General features: G+C 40.8%; 1 pseudogene across 1 annotated transcript; it reads right to left on the bottom strand.

The window, feature by feature from the left end:
- Positions 1 to 11,968: 11,968 nt before the first annotated feature.
- Positions 11,969 to 13,979, bottom strand: LOC105521523 (annotated as a pseudogene). The gene is made up of 2 exons (XR_001003283.1): positions 12,523 to 13,979; positions 11,969 to 12,063 (listed from the first exon to the last, which is right to left on the bottom strand). The product of XR_001003283.1 is annotated as a heat shock cognate 71 kDa protein-like (transcript).
- Between the last annotated feature and the right edge of the window lie 5,340 nt (positions 13,980 to 19,319).

Here is a 19,319-nt window from a genome sequence, read left to right as displayed (position 1 = left end):
CCCGGCTAGTTTTTTGTATTTTTAAGTAGAGACGGGGTTTCACCGTGTTAGCCAGGATGGTCTCGATCTCCTGTCCTCGTGATCCGCCCGTCTCGGCCTCCCAAAGTGCTGGGACCACAGGCTTGAGCCACCGCGCCCGGCCATTCGGCTGTAATTCCTAAAGTTGGAGGTGGGGCCTGGTGAGAGGTGACTAGATCGTGGGGGTGGTTTCTCATGAATAATTTAACACTATCCCCCCTTGGTATTGTCATCACCATAGTGAGTGAGTTCTCATGAGATCTGGTTATTTAAAAGCATGTAGCCTCTCCCCCATCTTTCTCTTGCTGCTATGGCCGTGTGACATGCCTGCTCCCCCTTCATCTTCCGCCATGACTGTAAGTTTCCTGAGGCCTCCCCAGAAGCTGAGTAGCTGCCAGCATTCTGCTTCCTGTACAGCCCGTGGAACCCTGAGCCAGTTGAGCCTCTTTTTATTATACGTTAACCAGTTTCAGATATTTGTTTATGGCAATGCAAGAACAGCCCAATACAGAAAATTGGTACTGAGGAGTGGGGCATTGCTATAAAGATACCTGAAAATGTGAAGTGACTTTGAAACTGGGTAACAGACAGAAGTTGGAGGAGTTTGCAGGGTTCAGAAGAAGACAGGAAGATGATGGAAAGTTTGGAATATCCTACAGATTGGTTAAATGGTTGTGTCCAAAGTGCTGATAGTGATAGGGACATGAAAGTCCAGGCTGTCAGATGGAAATGAGGAGCTTATTAAGAAATGGAGCAAAGGTCACTTTCTTTATGCCTTAGCAAAGAACTTGGCTGCTTTGTATATCTGCCCTAGAAATTTGTGGAGCTTTGAACTTGAGAATGATGATTTAGTGTATCTGGTGGTAGAAATTTCTGAACAACAAAACATTCAAGAAGTAGAGTGGCTACTTCCAAAAACCTGTGCTCATATGCATGAGCAAAGAAATGATCTAAAGTTAGAATTTATATTTAAAGGGGATGCAGAGCATAACAGTTTGGAAAATTTGCAGCATGGTCATGTGGTAAACAAGAAAAGCCCCAAAACTGGCTAGCCATATGCAGAAAACTGAAACTGGACCCCTTCCTTACACCTTATATAAATTTAACTCAAGATGGATTAAAGACTTACATGTAAAACCCAAAACCAGAAAAACCCTAAAAGAAAACCTAGGCGCTACCATCTAGGACATAGGCATGGGCAAAGACTTCATGACTAAAACACCAAAAACAATTGCAACAAAAGCCAAAGTTCACAAATGGGATCTAATTAAACTAAACAGCTTCTGCACAGCAAAAGAAACTATCAATCATCAGAGTGAACAGACATCTTACAGAATGGGAGAAGATTTTTACAATCTACCCACCTGACAAAGGTTTAATATCCAGAATCTACAAGGAACTTAAACAAATCTACAAGAAAAAAGCCCATCAAAAAGTGGGCAAAGCATATGAACAGATACTTCTCAAAAGAAGACATTTATGTGACCAACAAACATATCGAGAAAAGCTCAACATCACTGATTGTCAGAGAAATGCAAATCAAAACCATAATGAGATACCATCTCATGCCAGTCAGAATGGCAATTTTTTTTTTTTTTTTTTTTTTTTGAGACGGAGTCTCGCTCTGCTGCCCAGGCTGGAGTGCAGTGGCCGGATCTCAGCTCACTGCAAGCTCTGCCTCCCGGGTTCACGCCATTCTCCTGCCTCAGCCTCCCGAGTAGCTGGGACTACAGGCGCCCGCCACCTCGCCTGGCTAGTTTTTTGTATTTTTTTAGTAGAGACGGGGTTTCACCGTATTAGCCAGGATGGTCTCGATCTCCTGACCTCGTGATCCGCCTGCCTCGGCCTCCCAAAGTGCTGGGATTACAGGCTTGAGCCACCGCGCCCGGCAGAATGGCAATTTTTAAAAAGTCAGGAAGCAACGGATGTCATAGAGGATGTGGAGAAATAGGAATGCTTTTACACTGTTGGTGGGAGTGTAAATTAGCTCAACCATTGTGAAAAACAGTATGATGATTCCTCAAGGGTGCAGAACCAGAAATACCATTTGACCCAGCAATCCCATTACTGGGTATATACCCAAAGGAATATAAATCACTGTACTATAAAGACACATGCACACATATATTTATTGCAGCACTATTTACAATAGCAAAGACATAGATCAAACCCAAATGCCCATCAATGATAGACTGGATAAAGAAAATGTGGCACATACACACCATAGAACCCTATGCTGCCATAAAAAGGAATGAGATAATGCCCTTTGCAGGGACATGGATGAAGCTGGAAGCCATCATCCTCAGCAAACTGACACACAGGAAGAGAAAACCAAACACTGCATGTTCTCACTCATAAGTGGGAGTTGAACAATGAGAACACGTGGACACAGAGAGGACACACACCAGGGCCTGCTGGGGGCTGTGGGGTGAGAGGAGGGAACTTAGAAGATGGGTCAATAGGTGCAGCAAACCACCATGACACACGTATACCTATGTAACAAACCTGCACATTCTGCATGTGTATTCCTTTTTTTTTTTTTTTTTAAGAAGAAACCAAAAAAGAAAAAGTCCATTTTCAGGGGAGGAATTCAAGCATGCTATAGAAATTTGCATGAGTAAAAATGAGTCAAGTGCTGATAGCTAAGACAATAGGGAAAAGGCCTCAAAAGCATTTCAGAGACTTGGCAAGAGGCTCTCCCATCACAGGCCCAAAGGCCTAGGAGGGAAAAATGGTTTTATGGACCCTGACCAGGGCTCACCCTGCACAGCCTTGGAACACAGCTCCCTGCATCCCGGCCGTTCCAGCTCCAGCCTTGGCTCAGAAAGGCCCAGGCACAGTCCAGGCCACTGCTTCAGAGGGTGCAGGCTGTAAGTCTGGTGGCTTCCACGTGGTGGTAAGCCTGTTGGTGTACAGAATACAAGAGTTGAGGCCTGGAAGCCTCCTCCTAGATTTCAGAGAATATATGGGAAAGCCTGGGTATTTAGGTAGAAGCCTGCTACAGAGGCAGATCCCACATGGGGAACCTCTACTAGGGCAGTGTGGAGGGGAAATGTGCAGCCCCCACACAGAGTCCCCACCAGGGCACTGCCTAGTGGAGTTGTAAGAAGGGGGCCACCGTCCTGTAGACCCTGGAATGGTAGATCCACTGGCAGCTTGCTCCCTGCATCTGGAAAAGCTGCAGGCAATCAACACCAGTTCATGAGATCAGCCACTGGGGGCAAACCCTGCAAAGTCACGGGTGGAGCCGCCCAGGGTCTTGGGAGACCATCCCTGGCACCAGTGTGCTATGGATTTGAGACATAAAGTCAAAAGAGATTATTTTGGAGCTTTAAGATTTATGACTGCCCTGCTGGGTTTCAAACTTGCATGGGGCAAGGAGCCCCTTTCTTTTGGCCAATGTCTCCCTTTTACAGAAGGAGTATTTACCCAATGCCTATATCCCCATTGTATCTTGGGAGTAACTAACTTCTTTTTGATTTTACAAGTTCATAGGTGGAAGAGGCTTGCTTTGTCACAGATGAGAATTTGGACTTTGGACTTTTGAGTTAATGCTGGGACGAGTTTAGACTTTGGGGCACTGTTGGGAAGGCATGATTGTGTTTTGCAATGTAAGAATAAATTAACACAGATGGCATTTCTGGATGTGCCCTGGACCAGAGGGGAGCCTGTTGCGCTGAAGGGTGAGTCTAGGTCAGGCAAAATTTACCACAAGCTGAATGGAGAGCCCTTGGGCCTTCAGGGGACATCAGCGGCAGTCTTGCAGTACTGCCCATGGGCCGGTGGCGGTGGCTGTGGGGTGAGGCTCCTCTGCCTTTGGAAAAGAGAGGAAGAGTGGGAAGGACTAATCTTGTGGCTGGAGTGCTAGCTCAGCTGCAGAACAATATCACACTAGGTAGTCTTCTAAGGTTTTTGACATTAGTCCCTGCCTCCCGGACAGCACCTCTGGACATTTCCCTGGCCTGGAGGAGCTCACCACGCTGAAGGAACAAACAGGCTTGGCTGACTTTGCCACATGCTGATTGTGGAGCCCCAGAGCTTTGAGCAAACAAAGGCTGTAGCGAGAAAGGAGTTACAGCAGGCCTTGGGTAAGACCCAGTTCTGTGCTTGTTTTGGGACTGACCCAGCACAGCTTTAGAAGTAGTGGCCATAGGGGTACTTGTGTCACTCCACTGCCAGCTCCAGGTGGCTGAGAACAGAGAGAGACTGTTTAGAAGAAAGTAAAAAAAGAAAACCAGAGTCTTTGCCTTGTAAATCAGAGAATTCTTCCAGATCTTGTGCAAGACCATCAAGGCAGTACTTCCATGAGTCTACAAGAACCACAGCATTAGTGGGCTTCGGGTGCCCCCTAAAGCGGATACAACTTAGATCATAACACCCAAGTCCTTTTGAATATCTGAAAAGCCTTCCCAAGAAGAATGGGAACAAACAAGCTCAGACTATAAAGATTACAATAAATACCTAATTATTTAATGTCTAGGCACAGACAAACATTTACAAGTATCAAGATCATCCAGGAAAACATGACCTCACCAAATGAACTAAATAAGGCAACAGAGATCAATCCTGGAGAAACAGAGATATGTGGCCTTTCAGACAGATAATTCAAAGTAGATGTGTTAAAGGAATGCAAAGAAATTCAAGATAATACAGAAAAGGAATTCAGAATTCTATCAGATAAATTTAATAAAGCAGTTGAAATAATTAAAAAGAATCAAGCAGAAATCCTAGAGGTGAAAAATGCACTTGGCTTACTAAAACATGCATTAGAGTTTGTTAATAGCAGAATTGATCAAGCAGAAGAAAGAATTAGTGAGGATAAAGACAAGCTGTTTTAAAATATTCAGTCAGAGGAGACTAAAGAAAAAAAGAATAAAAAAGAATGAGGCACATCTATAAGATCTAGAAAATAGCCTCAAAAGGGCAAATCTGAGAATTGTTGGCTATAAAGAGGAGGTAGAGAAAGATAGAGGTAGAAAGTTTATACAGAGAAATAACACAGAACTCCCCAAACCTAGAGAAACATATCAATATCCAACTAAAGAAGGTTACATATCAGAACATCAAGCAGACTTAACCCAAAGAAGACTACTTCAAGGCATTTAATAGTCAAACTCCCAAAGGTCAACAATAAAGAAAGGATCCTAAAAGAAGCAAGAGAAAAGAAACAACACTCAATAGAGCTTCAGTATGTCTGGCAGCAGACTTTTTAGTGGAAACCTTATAGGCCAGAAGAGAATGGCATGATTTATTTAATGTGCTGAACAAGAAGGGGAAAAAAAAAAGAAAAAAAAAAACGACTTTTATCCCAGAGTAGTGTATCTGGCAAAGATATCCTTCAAATATTTGAAGAATATTTGGGAGGGAGAAATATGACTTTCCCAGATAAACAAAAGCTAAGAGATTTCATCAACACCAGAACTGTCCTCCAAGAAATGCCAAAGGGATTACTTCAATCAGAAAGAAAAGAATGTGGCCGGGCACAGTGGCTCACACCTGTAATCCTTGCACTTTGGGAGGCCAAGGTGAGTGGATCACCTGAAGTCAGGAGTTCAAGACCAGCGTGGCCAACATGGTGAAACCTCATCTCTACTAAAAATACAGAAAGTAGCTGGATGTGGTGGTGGGCACTTGTAATCCCAGCTACTCTGGAGGCTGAGGCAGGACAATTGCTTGAACCCAGGAGGTGGAGGAGGTTGCAGTGAGCAGAGATCATACCACTGCACTCCAGAGAAAGAAAAGAAAAGAAAAGAAAGAAAGAGAAAGAAAGGAGAGAGAGAGGGAGGGAGGGAGGGAGGGAAGGAAGGAAGGTTGGTTTGTTGGTTAAGGGGCAATAAGAAATCATCTGAAGGCACAAAACTTACTGTTAATAGTAAAGACACAAAGAAGCACAGAATAACACTGTTACTGTGGTGTGTAAATTACTATTTTTAAACATTTATTTATTTTTACTAGAAAGTCAAGGCCAATGTGTAAATTATTCTTAAGAAGAAAAATTAAATGATGTCCCAGCACCTACATAGCACCAGCCTCTCCCCAAGAGTCTCCCCAGCAAAAAGGGCCTCCCAGACCCTACTATTGTTGGTGAGTTGTTTTGTCTTCATATATAGGATGGACTTCATATTCTCATTTTCAGTGGTTGTAGCATGGATAAACAACCCTCTATTGGTATAGTTCCATATGCTTGTGGTCAATAGCTATGCCACAATTAGTCCTTTAGTCTTAATCTATGCTGATAAGCAAATATTCAAGATTGTTCAGACTCTTTGGAGGAGAGTAATTAAGGTTTATCAAAAGTGATGAAAATTTGCAACTAGAAATGCATTTGATAGTCCCCCAAATAGTTTTACATGTTGCATAGGGTATTTCTCTGAATACATTCATTCAAGGTTATTACCAACATTGTGTTGTATCAATTATAACAATCTTTGTAATATGATTAATACGATTAGCAAATGCAATTGAGTAAATTGTGCACATCAATCATAAGTCTATAAGGATTTTGTTTCTTTGCTTTCTTTCTTTTTTTTTTTTTTGAGACAGAGTCTTGCTCTGTCACCCAGGCTGGCATGCGGTGGCTCCATCTTGGCTCACTGCAAGCTCCACCTCCCAGGTTCCCACCATTCTCCTGCCTCAGCTTCCCGAGTAGCTGGGACTACAGGTGCCTGCCACCACACTCGGCTAGTTTTATGTATTTTTAGTAGAGACAGGGTTTCACTGTGTTAGCCAGGATGGTCTCGATCTCCTGACCTCATGATCCACCCGCCTCGGCCTCCCAAAGTGCTGGGATTACAGGCGTGAGCCACCGCGACTGGCCACACTATTCTCGTTTGTATATAAATATCCCGTTTTATTTGTCACACTTTTTTGATCTCCCATATGTATCTCCAATTCCCAACTTTGTTATTTCTTTGTTTTTATTTTCACTTATTTATATATATATATATTTTTGAGACAGGATTTCTCTCTGTGCCCCAGCCTGGGGTGCAATGGCACAATCATGTCTCACTGCTCCCTCGACCTCCTGGGCTCAAATGGTCCCCCCACCTCAGCCTCTGAATAGCTGGGATTACAGGCACATGCCACCACACCTGGCTAATTCAAAACATTTTTTTTGTAGAGACATGGTCTGACTATGTTGCTGAGGCTGGTCTCAAACTCCTCGGGCTCAAGTACTCCTCCTGCCTTGGCCTCTCAAAGTGTTGGATTATAGGTATGAGCCTTCCTTCCTGATCTGACTTTATCATTTCTATAAAATTCAGTCTTTATTTCAAATATTGTATCTTTGTTTTCCCTCTTCTCTACTTCTGAATTTTCAACATGATTTAAATTAGACCTGCTCATTTGATTATTTGTATCTCCTAATCTCTTTCATATATTTTAGATCTCTCTGCTTTCTCAGCTGCATTCTAAACATTTTATTCAGCCAAGTAGCTTAGTTATCATTTTACCTGAAGTCTGTATCAACTGCCATTTAACAATTCAATTCATTTTCATGGCTCTGATGCCAGTTTCTTTCTTTTTTATATTTTTATGTTGATACATAATATATGTACATATTTATGTCATATGTATAATATTTTGTTATATGCATACACTGTATAATGATCAAGTTGGTGTATGGGGTATTCATCAACTCAAATTTTTATTTTAAATTTTACAGAAATTTTTTGGAGATAGGGTTTCACTCCGTCACCCGGGCTGGAGTGCAGCAGTGTAATCATGGCTCACTGTAGTCTCAACCCCCTGGGCTGAAGAAATTTTCCCACCTCAGCCTCCTAAGTAACTGGGACTGCAGGCGCATACCACCACACCTGGCTGATTATTATTTTTGTAGAGATGGGATATCACTCTTGCTTAGGCTAGTCTCAAAATCCTGGCCTCAAATATCCCACTCCCTTGACCTCCCAAAGTGCTGGGATTACAGGAATGAGCTAGAGTGTCCAGCCTGTTTATTATTTCTATGTGTTGGAAACCTTTCAGTTCTCTATTCAAGCTATTTTGAAATATACAATACATTGTAATATATAGTCAGTTACTCTGCTATCAAATAATAAAACATTTCTTTTATCTAACTGTATGTTTGTACCCATTAACAACCTCTCTTCTTCCATCAGCACCCATCTACACATACTTCTCAGTCTCTGCTAGCTATCATTTTTCTATCTCCATGAGATCAACTTTTTTTGCTCCCACATATAAGTGAAACTATTCAATATTTGTCCTTCTGTGCCTGGCATATATCACTTAACATAATGGCATCCATTTATATCCATGTTGCTGCAAATAACAAAATTTCAGTTTTTTTAAAGGCATAATAGTAGTTTATTGTGCACATACACTACATTTTCATTCATTGATGGACAATTTGGTTGATCTCATGTCTTTGCTATTGTAAATACTGTTGTGATAAACATGCAAATGTAGGCATCCCTTTGATATATGGATTTCCTTTTCTTTCGATAAATGCCCAGTAGTGGGATTGCTAGATGCTATGGTAGTTTTGTTTTTTTTTTTTCTTTTTTTCTTTTTTTGTAGAAATCTCTGTTCTCTTTTTCCATAGTGGCTGTACTGACTTACATTGCCACCAACAGTATATGAGTTTTATTTTCTCCACATTCTTGCCAACATCTCTTATGTTTTCCTTTTAATAATAGTCATTTTAACTAGGGTAAGATGATATCTCATTCTGGTTTTGATTTATATTTCCCTTGTGTCTGGTAATGTTGAGCATTAAAAAAAAGCCTGTTAGCCATTTGCACTTCTTCTTTTGAAAAATGTCTATTTATGTCCTTTGCGCACTTTTTAATGTGATTGCTTTTTACTATTTGAGTATATTTTGGATGTTAGTTCTTTGTCAGATGAATAGTTTGCAAATATTTTCTCCCATTCAACAAGTTGTTTCTTTGCTACATTGATTGTTTTCTCTGCTTTGTAGGTTTTTTTTTTTTTTTTTGAGACGGAGTCTTGCTCTGTCGCCCGGGCTGGAGTGCAGTGGCCGGATCTCAGCTCACTGCAAGCTCCGCCTCCCGGGTTCACGCCATTCTCCTGCCTCAGCCTCCCAAGTGGCTTGGATTACAGGCACCCGCCACCTCGCCCGGCTAGTTTTTTTGTATTTTTTAGTAGAGACGGGGTTCACCGTGTTCGCCAGGATGGTCTCGATCTCCTGACCTCGTGATCCGCCCGTCTCGGCCTCCCAAAGTGCTGGGATTACAGGCTTGAGCCACCGTGCCCGGCCAGGATTTTTATTTAATAATATTTTCCCACTTGTCTGCTTTTGTTTTTGTTTTCATTGTGTGTGTTTTTGATGTCTTAGCCATAAAATATTTGCCTAAACTAATGTTCTGAAGTGTTTTCTGTGTATTTTTATCTAATAGTTTTATAGTTTCAGGTCTTATGTATAAGTTCATAATTCATCTTCAGTTGCTTTTTGTTTATCAAAATCAACTGAGAGAAATAAGGGTCGTTTCATACTTTTGCATGTAGATATCCAGTTTTCCCAGCACCATTAATTGAAAATAGTGTCCAACACCCAGTGTATGTTCTTGGAGCCTTTGTAGAAAACCAGTTGGCTGTAAATATATGGATTTATTTCTCAGTTCTATACTCTGTTCCATTGGACTATGTGTCTCTTTTAAACTCAATACCATGCTATTGTTGTTACTTTTGCCTTTTAATATATTTTATTTACTTTTCTTTTTCTCTTTTTCTTTCTTTTGGTTTTAATTTTTGTGGGTACATAGTAGGTATACATATTTATGGGGTACATGAGATGGGGTGTGATACAGGCATGCAATGTGAAATAATCACAGCATAGAGAACGGGGCATCTGTCCCCTCAAGCATTTATCCTTTGAATCACAAACAATCTATTACACCCTTTAAATTATTTTAAAATGTACAATTAAATTATTATTGACTATAGCCACCCTGTTGTGGCATCAAATAGTAGGTCTTATTCATTGCTTCTAATTATTTTTTGTATCCGTTAACAATCCTCACCTCCCCCCAACACACATCCTTCAATGACCCTTCCAGTCTCTGGAAACCATCCTTCTATTCTCTATCTCCATGGATTCAATTGTTTTGATATTTAGATCTCACAAATAAGTGAGAACATATGACATTTATCTCTCTGTGCCTGGATTATTTAATTAAACATAATGATGTCCAGTTCCATTCATGTTGTTGCAAAGGACTAGATCTCATTCTTTTTTTTTTTTTTTTTTTTTTTTTAAAAATTTTCCTTTTTTCCCTTTTTTTTTTTTTTTTTTTTTTTTTTTTTTTTTTGCTTAATAATACTCCATTGTGTACATGTACCATGTTTTTAAGATTTATTTTTTATTTCAATATGCCTTTGGGGAACAACTGGTGTTTAGTTACATGAATAAATTCTTTAGTGGTGATTTCCGAGATTTTGGTTCACCTATCACACAAGTAGTGTACACTGTGCCCAATGTGTAGTCATTTATCCCTCACCCTCCTTCCACCCTTTCCCCCAAGTTCCCAAAGTCCATCGTATCATTCTTATGCCTTTGTGTTCTCATAGCTTAGCTCCCACTTATGAGTGAGAACATACGATGTTTGGTTGTCCGTTCCTGAGTTACTTTACTTAGAATAATAGTCTCCAATTCCATTCAGGTTGCTGCAAATGCCATTATTTCATTCCGTTTTATGACTGAGGTAGTATTCCATGGTATATATATACCACATTTTCTTTATCCATTCGTTGGTTGATGGGACTTTTTTTTTGCAGTTATGAATTGTGCTGCTATAAACATGCATGTGCAAGTATCTTTTTCATATAATGACTTCTTTTCCTCTGGGTAGATACCCAGTGGGATTGCTGGATCAAGTGGCAGATCTACTTTTAGTTCTTTAAGGAATCTCCACGTTGCTTTCCATCCTGGTTGTACTGGTTTACATTCCCATCAGCAGTGTAAAAGTATTCCCATTTCACCACATCCACGCAAACATATATTATTTTTTTATTTTTTTATTATGGCCATTCTTGCAGGAGTGAGGTGGTATTGCATTGCAGTTTCGATCTCCATTTCCCTAATAAATAGTGATGTTGAGCATTTTTCCATAGCTTCTTGGCCATTTGTCGATCTGTTTTTGAGAATTCATGTCCTTAGCCCACTTTTTGATGGGATTATTTGTTTTGTTCTTGCTGATTTCTTTGTAGATTCTGGATATTAGTCTTTTGTTAGTTGTAGAGATTGTGAAAATTTTCTCCCACTCTGTAAGTTGTCTGTTAACTCTGCTGATTCTTTTGCTCTGCCAAAGCTTTTTAGTTTAATTAAGTCCCACCTATTTATCTTTGTTTTTGTTGCATATGCTTTTGGGTTCTTGGTCATAAAGTTTTTGCCTAAGTCAATGTCTAGAAGGGTTTTGCTTTTTTTTTATGGTGCCAATTTTAAACAGTTTTTATTTAAGACACTGATTTTCTGGTTAAAATACAGTATTTATAAAGTGCAATGTTGGCCGGGCGCGGTGGCTCAAGCCTGTAATCCCAGCACTTTGGGAGGCCGAGACGGGAGGATCACGAGGTCAGGAGATCGAGACTAACACGGTGAAACCCCGTCTCTACTAAAAAAAATACAAAAACTAGCTGGGCGAGGTAGCGGGCGCCTGTAGTCCCAGCTACTCCGGGAGGCTGAGGCAGGAGAATGGCGCGAACCCGGGAGGCAGAGCTTGCACTGAGCTGAGATCCGGCCACTGCACTCCAGCCTGGGTGACAGAGCGAGACTCCGTCTCAAAAAAAAAAAAAAAAAATGCAATGTTATTTCCTTGCCCTGTGCGTATGTTCCATATTCAAGTATTGAGAATGCCCAGTAACTTACTATAGTAGCTGGACTTTTAAAAACTGCCACAGAATTTGCTACAAATTTAGGTCCTACAATGTTTTGAAATGTGTGGAACAATGCTACATCTATACTTGGGCTGGCTTAATCAACCTCTTCCATGGTGGGCCCTGAGGAAGCACCATCAGAGGGAGGAGCTCCACCACCAGGGAGTCCCCCAGGCGTTCCTCCTGGCATGCCTCCTGCACTCGGGTACACTTGGTAATGATGGGGTTACGGACTTTCTCCAGCTCTTTCTGCTGATGTTCAAATTCTTCCTTCTCGGCAGTCTGATTCTTATCGAGACAGTTGATAATTTTATTATACTTGTCCAGAATCTTCTGTTTGTCTTCATCATGAATCTTGCCTTGAAGTTTCTCATCTTGGACAGTTGCTTTCATGTTGAATGCATATGACTCAAGTGAATTCTTAGATGATACTTCATCCCTCTGCTTCTCATCTTCAGCTTTGCACTTCTCAGCTTCCTGGACTATACATTCAATGTCTTCCTTGCTCAAACGGCCCTTGTCATTAGTGATAGTAATCTTGTTCTCTTTTCTTATACTCTTGTCCACAGCAGACATTGAGGATACCACTGGCATCAATGTCAAAAGTGACTTCAATCTGAGGAACATCACAGGAAGGTGCAGGAAGTATGCCTGTGAGTTCACACTTGCCAAGCAGGTTGTTATCCTTGGTCGTGGCACACTCACCTTCATAAACCTGAATAAGCACACCAGGCTGGTTGTCAGAATAGGTAGTGAAGGTCTGTGTCTGCTTGGTAGGAATGGTGGTATTACGCTTGATGAGGACAGTGATGACTCCACCAGCAGTTCCAATACCAAGGGAAAGAAGAGAGACATCTAAGAGCACCAAATCTTGGACATTTTCAGACTTGTCTCCAGATAGGATGGCTACCTGGACAGCTGCACCATAAGCAAGAACTTCATCAGGATTGATGCTCTTATTTGGTTCTTTTCCATTGATGAAGTCTTGGAGAAGCTTCTGGATCTTGGGGATATGAGTAGAACCACCAAACAGGACAATATCATGAATCTGTGACTTGTCCAGTTTGGCATCTTGAAGGGCTTTCTCTGTGGGGTCTAGGGTGCTATGGAACAGCTCGGCATTCAATTCTTCAAACTGGGCATGGGCACTGGACGTATAGAAGTCGATTCCTTCACAGAGAGAATCAATGTCAATACTGGCCTGGGTGCTGGAAGAGAAAGTATGCTTAGCATGTTCACAAGCAGTACGGAGGCATCTTACAGCTCTCTTGTTCTCAGTGATGTCCTTCTTATGCTTGCACTTGAACTCAGCAATCAAATGGTTGACATTCAGTTGTCAAAGTTTTCTCCACCCAAGTGGGTGTTCCTGGCTGTAGATTTGACCTCAGAGATTCCATCCTCAGTAGTGAGGACGGACACGTCAAAAGAGCCACCTCTCAGGTCAAAGATCAGCACGTTTTTTTCAGCTCCAACCTTTTTATCTAAGCCCATAAGGAATAGCAGCAACAGTTGGCTCATTGATAATTCTAAGTCCATTGAGACCAGCAATAGTTCCAGCATCTTTGGTAACCTGACGCTGAAAGTCATTAAAGTAAGCTGGCACTGTGACCACAGCATTGTTAACAGTATTGCCAAGGTATGCTTCTGCAATTTCCTTCATCTTTATCGGAACCATAGAGGGCACCTTCTCTGGGTAGAAGCTTTTGGTCTCTGCCTTGTATTCTACTTGGACCTTGGGCCCGCCAGCATCATTCACCGACATGAGGGGCCAATGCTTCATATCAGACTGGATAACAGCATCATCAAATCTGCATCCAATTAGACGTTTGGCATCAAAAACCATGTTGGTGGGGTTCCTTGCAACTTGATTCTTGTGGCATCACGGATCAATCGTTCAGTGTCTGTAAAGGTGACACAGCTTGGAGTGGTTCCGTTTCCCTGATCATTGGCAATTATCTCTACTTTTCTGTGCCGGAAAACACCCACACAAGAGTAGGTGGTGCCAAGATCAACATCAACTGCAGGTCCCTTCGACATAGTTGCTGGTGTGTAGGCCTGGCTCCAACTATAAAGAAAGACACAGAAACCCTGAGAGCTGCAGGTGGGTTCAGTGACAGAAGGGTTTTTTCTTGTTTTTTTTTTTTTTTGAGACGGAGTCTTGCTCTGTCGCCCAGGCTGGAGTGCAGTGGCCGGATCTCAGCTCACTGCAAGCTCCGCCTCCCGGGTTCATGCCATTCTCCTGCCTCAGCCTCCAGAGCAGCTGGGACTACAGGTGCCCGCCACCTCGCCCGGCTAGTTTTTTTTGTGTGTGTATTTTTAGTAGAGACGGAGTTTCACCGAGTTAGCCAGGATGGTCTCGATCTCCTGACCTCATGATCCGCCCGTCTCGGCCTCCCAAAGTGCTGGGATTACAGACTTGAGCCACCGCGCCCGGCCGGATTGATTTTTTTATAAGGGGAGAGGTGAGGATTCAGTTTCATTCTTCTACATGTGGCTTGCCGGTTATCCCAGCACCGTTTGTTGAATAGGGTGTCCTTTCCTCACTGTATGTTTTTGTTTGGTTTTTTGAAGATCAGTTGGCTGTAAGTATTTCTCTTTACTTCTTCGTTCTCTATACTATTCCATTGGTCTAGGTGCCTATTTTTATACCAGTACCTTGCTGTTTTGGTGACCATGGCCTTACAGTATAGTTTGAAGTTGGGTAATGTGATGCTTCCAGATTTGTTCTTTTTGCTTCATCTTGCTTTGACTATGCAGGCTCTTTCTTGGTTCTCAAGTGATCCTCCTGCCTTGGCCTCCCAAAGTTCTGGGATTACAGGCATGAAACACTGCACCCAGCGTTTGCCCACTTTTAAATGAGGTTTTGGGGGGGGTTTTGTTGTTGTAAATTTGTTTGAGTTCTTTATAGATGCTGAATATTAGACATTTGTCAGATGCATAGTTCACAAATATTCCCTCCCATTCTGTAGATTGTTCACTCTGTTGATAGTTTATTTTGATAGGCAGAAGCTCATAAGTTTAATTAGATCCCATTTGTTAATTTTTGCTTTTGTTGTTTTTGCTTTTGGCGTCTCCATCAAAAAATTTTGCTCATTCTTATGTCCAGAATAGTATTGCCTAGATTGTCTTCCAGGGATTTTATAGTTTTGGGTTTTACATTTAAGTTTTTAATCAATCTTAAGTTAATTTTTGTATATCTTGTAAAAAAAAAAAAAAAGAGGTCCAGTTTCAGTCTTCTGCATGTGGCTACCAGTTATTCAAGCACAATTTATTCAATAGGGAGTTCTTTCCCTATTGCTTGTTTTTGTCAGCTTTGTTTGAAGATCAGATGTTTGTAGGTGTGTGGCCCTATTTCTGGGTTCTCTATTCAGTTCCACTGGTATGTCTGTCTGTTTTTCTACCAATACCGTGCTGTTTTGATTAATGTAGCCCTCTACTATAAATTGAGTGGTTTGATCCCTCCAGCTTTGTTCTTTTTGCTTAAGATTGCCTTAGCTATTCCGGTTCATTTATGGTTCTGTATGAATTTTAAAATAGATTTTGTTCTAGTTCTGTGGAGAATGTCATTGTTAGTTTAATAAGAATAGCATTGAACCTGTAAATTGCTTTTGGCAATATGGCCATTTTAGTGATACTGATTCTTCCTATCCATGAGCAGGGAATTGTTACTGTTGAGGGTTGTTGTCCAGCATTTTGAACAAATAATTGGACAAAGCACACAAACAAAACAAGGCAGCAAAAGCAGAGATTTATTTTAAATGAAAGTACACTCCACAGAGTCAGGGGAGACTCAAGCAAGCAGCTCAAGAGCGTTGGTTACAGAATATTTTGGGGTTTAAACGCCCTCTAGAGGTTTCCCATTGGTTCACTCTATGCAAATAAAGTAGTGGGCCATGACCAGTCTGGTTGGTTGTGGGAAGGGACCAATCAAAGACACTTGCATTTTCCAACTGCCATGCAGCAACTGCCACAAAGCAAAAGGAGGAATTGAAAGTGGAATAGCCTGTGATGTCCAGTCCGCATGAATCAGCCTTAGGTTCCCTGCCTCCAGACCCTATTCTCCTGCCTCAGAATGTTTTTCCATTTGTTTGTGTCATCTCTGATTTCTTTGGACAGAGCCAAACCATATCACGTGGGTGCATGATTGTTCTTGGTGTCCACTGATGTTTTTCGTCCGGTGCAGCTGCTGGTGCAATTTTGACGTTACCCTGTCGTAACAGCTTGGATCTTGTAAGCTAACACCAAGAACAGCCATGCACCCCCCGTGATGTGGCTGGGCTCTGTGTCCCCACCCAAATCTTATCTCCAGTTGTCATCCCCACATGTCAAGGGAGGGATTACAACTGGGCAGAGGGATCATTGAATCATAGGGGTGGTTTCCCCCATGCTGCTCCTGTGATAGTGAGTGAGTGCTCACAAGATCTAATGGTTTTATAAGTGTTGAAAGTTCCTCCTTCACTCCTTTCTCTCTCCTGCTGCCATGTAAGACATGCCTGCTTCCCCTTCCACCATGATTGTAAGTTTTCTGAGGCCTTCCCAGCCATGTGGAACTGTGAGTCAATTAAACTTTTTCTTTTATAAATGACCCAGTCTTGGGTAATTCTTTCTAGCAGTGTGAAAATGGACTAATTCCACACGTGAGTATTTGGGACCTCACAAGCACACCTGGTGAGGGCTCAAAGCCAGATGGTTTCATTTCCTCTCTCTTGTGCTTCTCTCTGACTGGTAGAAAATTGGTGAATCACAAAAACATATTTAAAATGGCAACTATGTGAGGCTTGCAAATATGGGGGAGTGAACAAAAAAAGTAATATTTAAAAAGTAGAACACAAAAGAGTTTGCACAGTCTTATTTAAGCTGTGCCATACATGTTCATAAACAAGTTTGCAAGATAATTTGAAAATTATTATAGTTTTCAAATACAATGTATTCTTTCAGTTTAAGTTTAAAAGCATGCATTTAGAAACAAATTGATACGTTAAAAAAAGAAAAAAAAACCTTAGCCATCCAAAACCTTCAAATATCCCGAACAAGTCTTTTTGTAAAGGTGTATATAAGTCAGATTTTACTATACTTTGAAAACTTGTAATAAATAATGCAGTTGACAAAATAATCTACACCAACATAGAAATAATCAATTGCTTTTTTATTATTATTATACTTTAAGTTCTAGGGTACATGTGCACAATGTGCAGATTTGTTACATAGGTATACGTGTGCCATGTTGGCTTGCTGCACCCATCAACTCGTCATTTACATTAGGTAATTGTTGTAATACTATATATATAATCACTCATAGTTATATAATATTGTACATATTATTACATAGGTATGCAGGTCCTCAACTAATGTTATTTTGTTCAGTGTCATTTAGTTATGTTGATGAGAAAAAAAATCAATTCCTGGCCAAGGCCACTGTCTGTGTAGAGTTTACAGGTTCTCTCTTTGTCTCTTTGTGTGTGTTTTCTCTAGGTATTCCAGTTTTCCCCCACAACCCAAAGATGTGCACATTCAGTTAACTGGCATGTCTACATTGTCCCAGTAAGAGTGAGTGTCGGCCAGGCATGGTGGCTCACACCTGTAATCCCTGCACTTTGAGAGGAGCAGGCAGATGGATCACCTGAGTTCAGGAGTTCGAGACCAGCCTGGCCAACATGGTGAAATCCCATCTCTACTAAAAATATAAAAATTAGCCAGGTATGGTGGTGTGCACCTGTAGTCCCAGCTACTGGGGAGGTTGAGGCAGGAGAATTGCTTGAACCTGGGAGGTGGAGGTTGCAGTGAGCTGAGATCATGCCATTGCACTCCAACTTGGGTGACAGAGTGAGACTCCATCTCAAAAAAAAAAAAAAAAAAGAATGAGTGTGGGTGAGGGTGTGAGTGTGCCTTACAATGAAATAGAGTCCTGTCCAGGATTGGTTCCTACCTTGCACCCTGAGCTGCTGGGATAGCCTCTGGCTACTTGTGACCCTGAACTACAACTGGTAAGGTGGGAAATGAATGAATGAATTTATAATACATATTATAAAATCAATATGTGTAAAGTACTTAATAACCATGCAAATACACAACAATGAACAATGCAGTAATGGAGTACAGACGCGCTGGACGAGGCTGACATATTTTTTATTTTGAACCCTGAGGTGGTAGGAGGTGCCCTTTGCAATATTTGGTTTCCAAACATGTATTCATTGATTTAACCCATCACCACTGTGACCACCATCACTTACTGACTCACTAAGAATTGGGTAAGTAATTATCTTACATGTTCATAGTGGCATGTTCATAGCTCACTGTAACCTTGAACTCCTGGGCTCAAGAGATCCTCCTGCCTGAGCTGCACAAGTAGCTATATTAACCTTTCTTAAATGTATCCATAGCTCTCATTTATTTCAATGTTTAATATGAGAAGTGTTTTGGATCTTTATTTAGAAACTTGGTGATGTTTTTGTGACCAGAAATATGCTATAGGAACTTAACTCTTTTCAATATCAATTAGCTTTCAGTAAAATTGGTTTAATTATACACATTTTTGCTTAAAGTCCCAGTTTCTGAGAACCTACTGATGATTTAAGTAAGAACTTACTGTACCACTGAACATCTACAATGAGTCAGGCATTGCTGTAAGCACTTACCTTTCAAGAATTCTCTCTGAGGTAGGTTTTAGTATCTTCAATTTAGAGGGCTAAATCATAAACAATCTATAGAATTAAATAAGAAACTAAAACATCCAAAACTACAATATTGAATTAAAAAGGAAGTTACAGTAGCATAGATACTGGACACCTTTGTAGAAAATTTTAAAACTCAAAAAGCTAAACAAGGCATTATTTAGGGATACCTACATAGGTAGGTAAATTATGATGAAAGTCAAAGGTATTATGATTTTTCAGAATTTAAAATGAACAATGATTCTTTTTGGAGAGGCAAAGAGTTATACTTGGGAAGGGCAATACAGCCGGGAAGTTGCATTAAGCAGGTGTTGGTTTTATTTTTCACATATTTATGAAAATTAAATATATGTAATTGACCCTCTGTGTCTGTGGTTTCCACATCAATGAATTCAACCAACCTTGGATCAAATATGTAGTTAGGTTTATAATGGTTGTGTCTGTACTGAACATACACAAGCTTCTTTTTGTCATTACAAAAAATCCAGTACAAAAATTATTCACATAGCATTTTAAATGTATAGGTAATCTAGAGATAATCTATAAGTGTACAGGAAAATGTTCATAGGTTATATGCAAATATTACATCATTTAATATAGGGACTTTGGCATCCAGAATTTTGATATCTGGGGGGAATTCTAGAACCAATTCTCTATGAATACCGAGATGATTGTATGTGTGCATTTGTATGTATAAAATAGTTTGTAATAATTTTTAAAATTTTTTTTTTTTTTTTGAGACAGAGTCTTGCTCTGTCGCCCGGGCTGGAGTGCAGT

Source organism: Colobus angolensis, unplaced genomic scaffold, assembly GCF_000951035.1.
Source record: "Colobus angolensis palliatus isolate OR3802 unplaced genomic scaffold, Cang.pa_1.0 Scaffold40, whole genome shotgun sequence".
In the NCBI taxonomy this organism is placed as follows: Eukaryota; Metazoa; Chordata; class Mammalia; order Primates; family Cercopithecidae; genus Colobus; species Colobus angolensis.
Note: the sequence above shows the minus strand (reverse complement) of the source record. Positions and strands in the feature narration are given on the sequence as shown.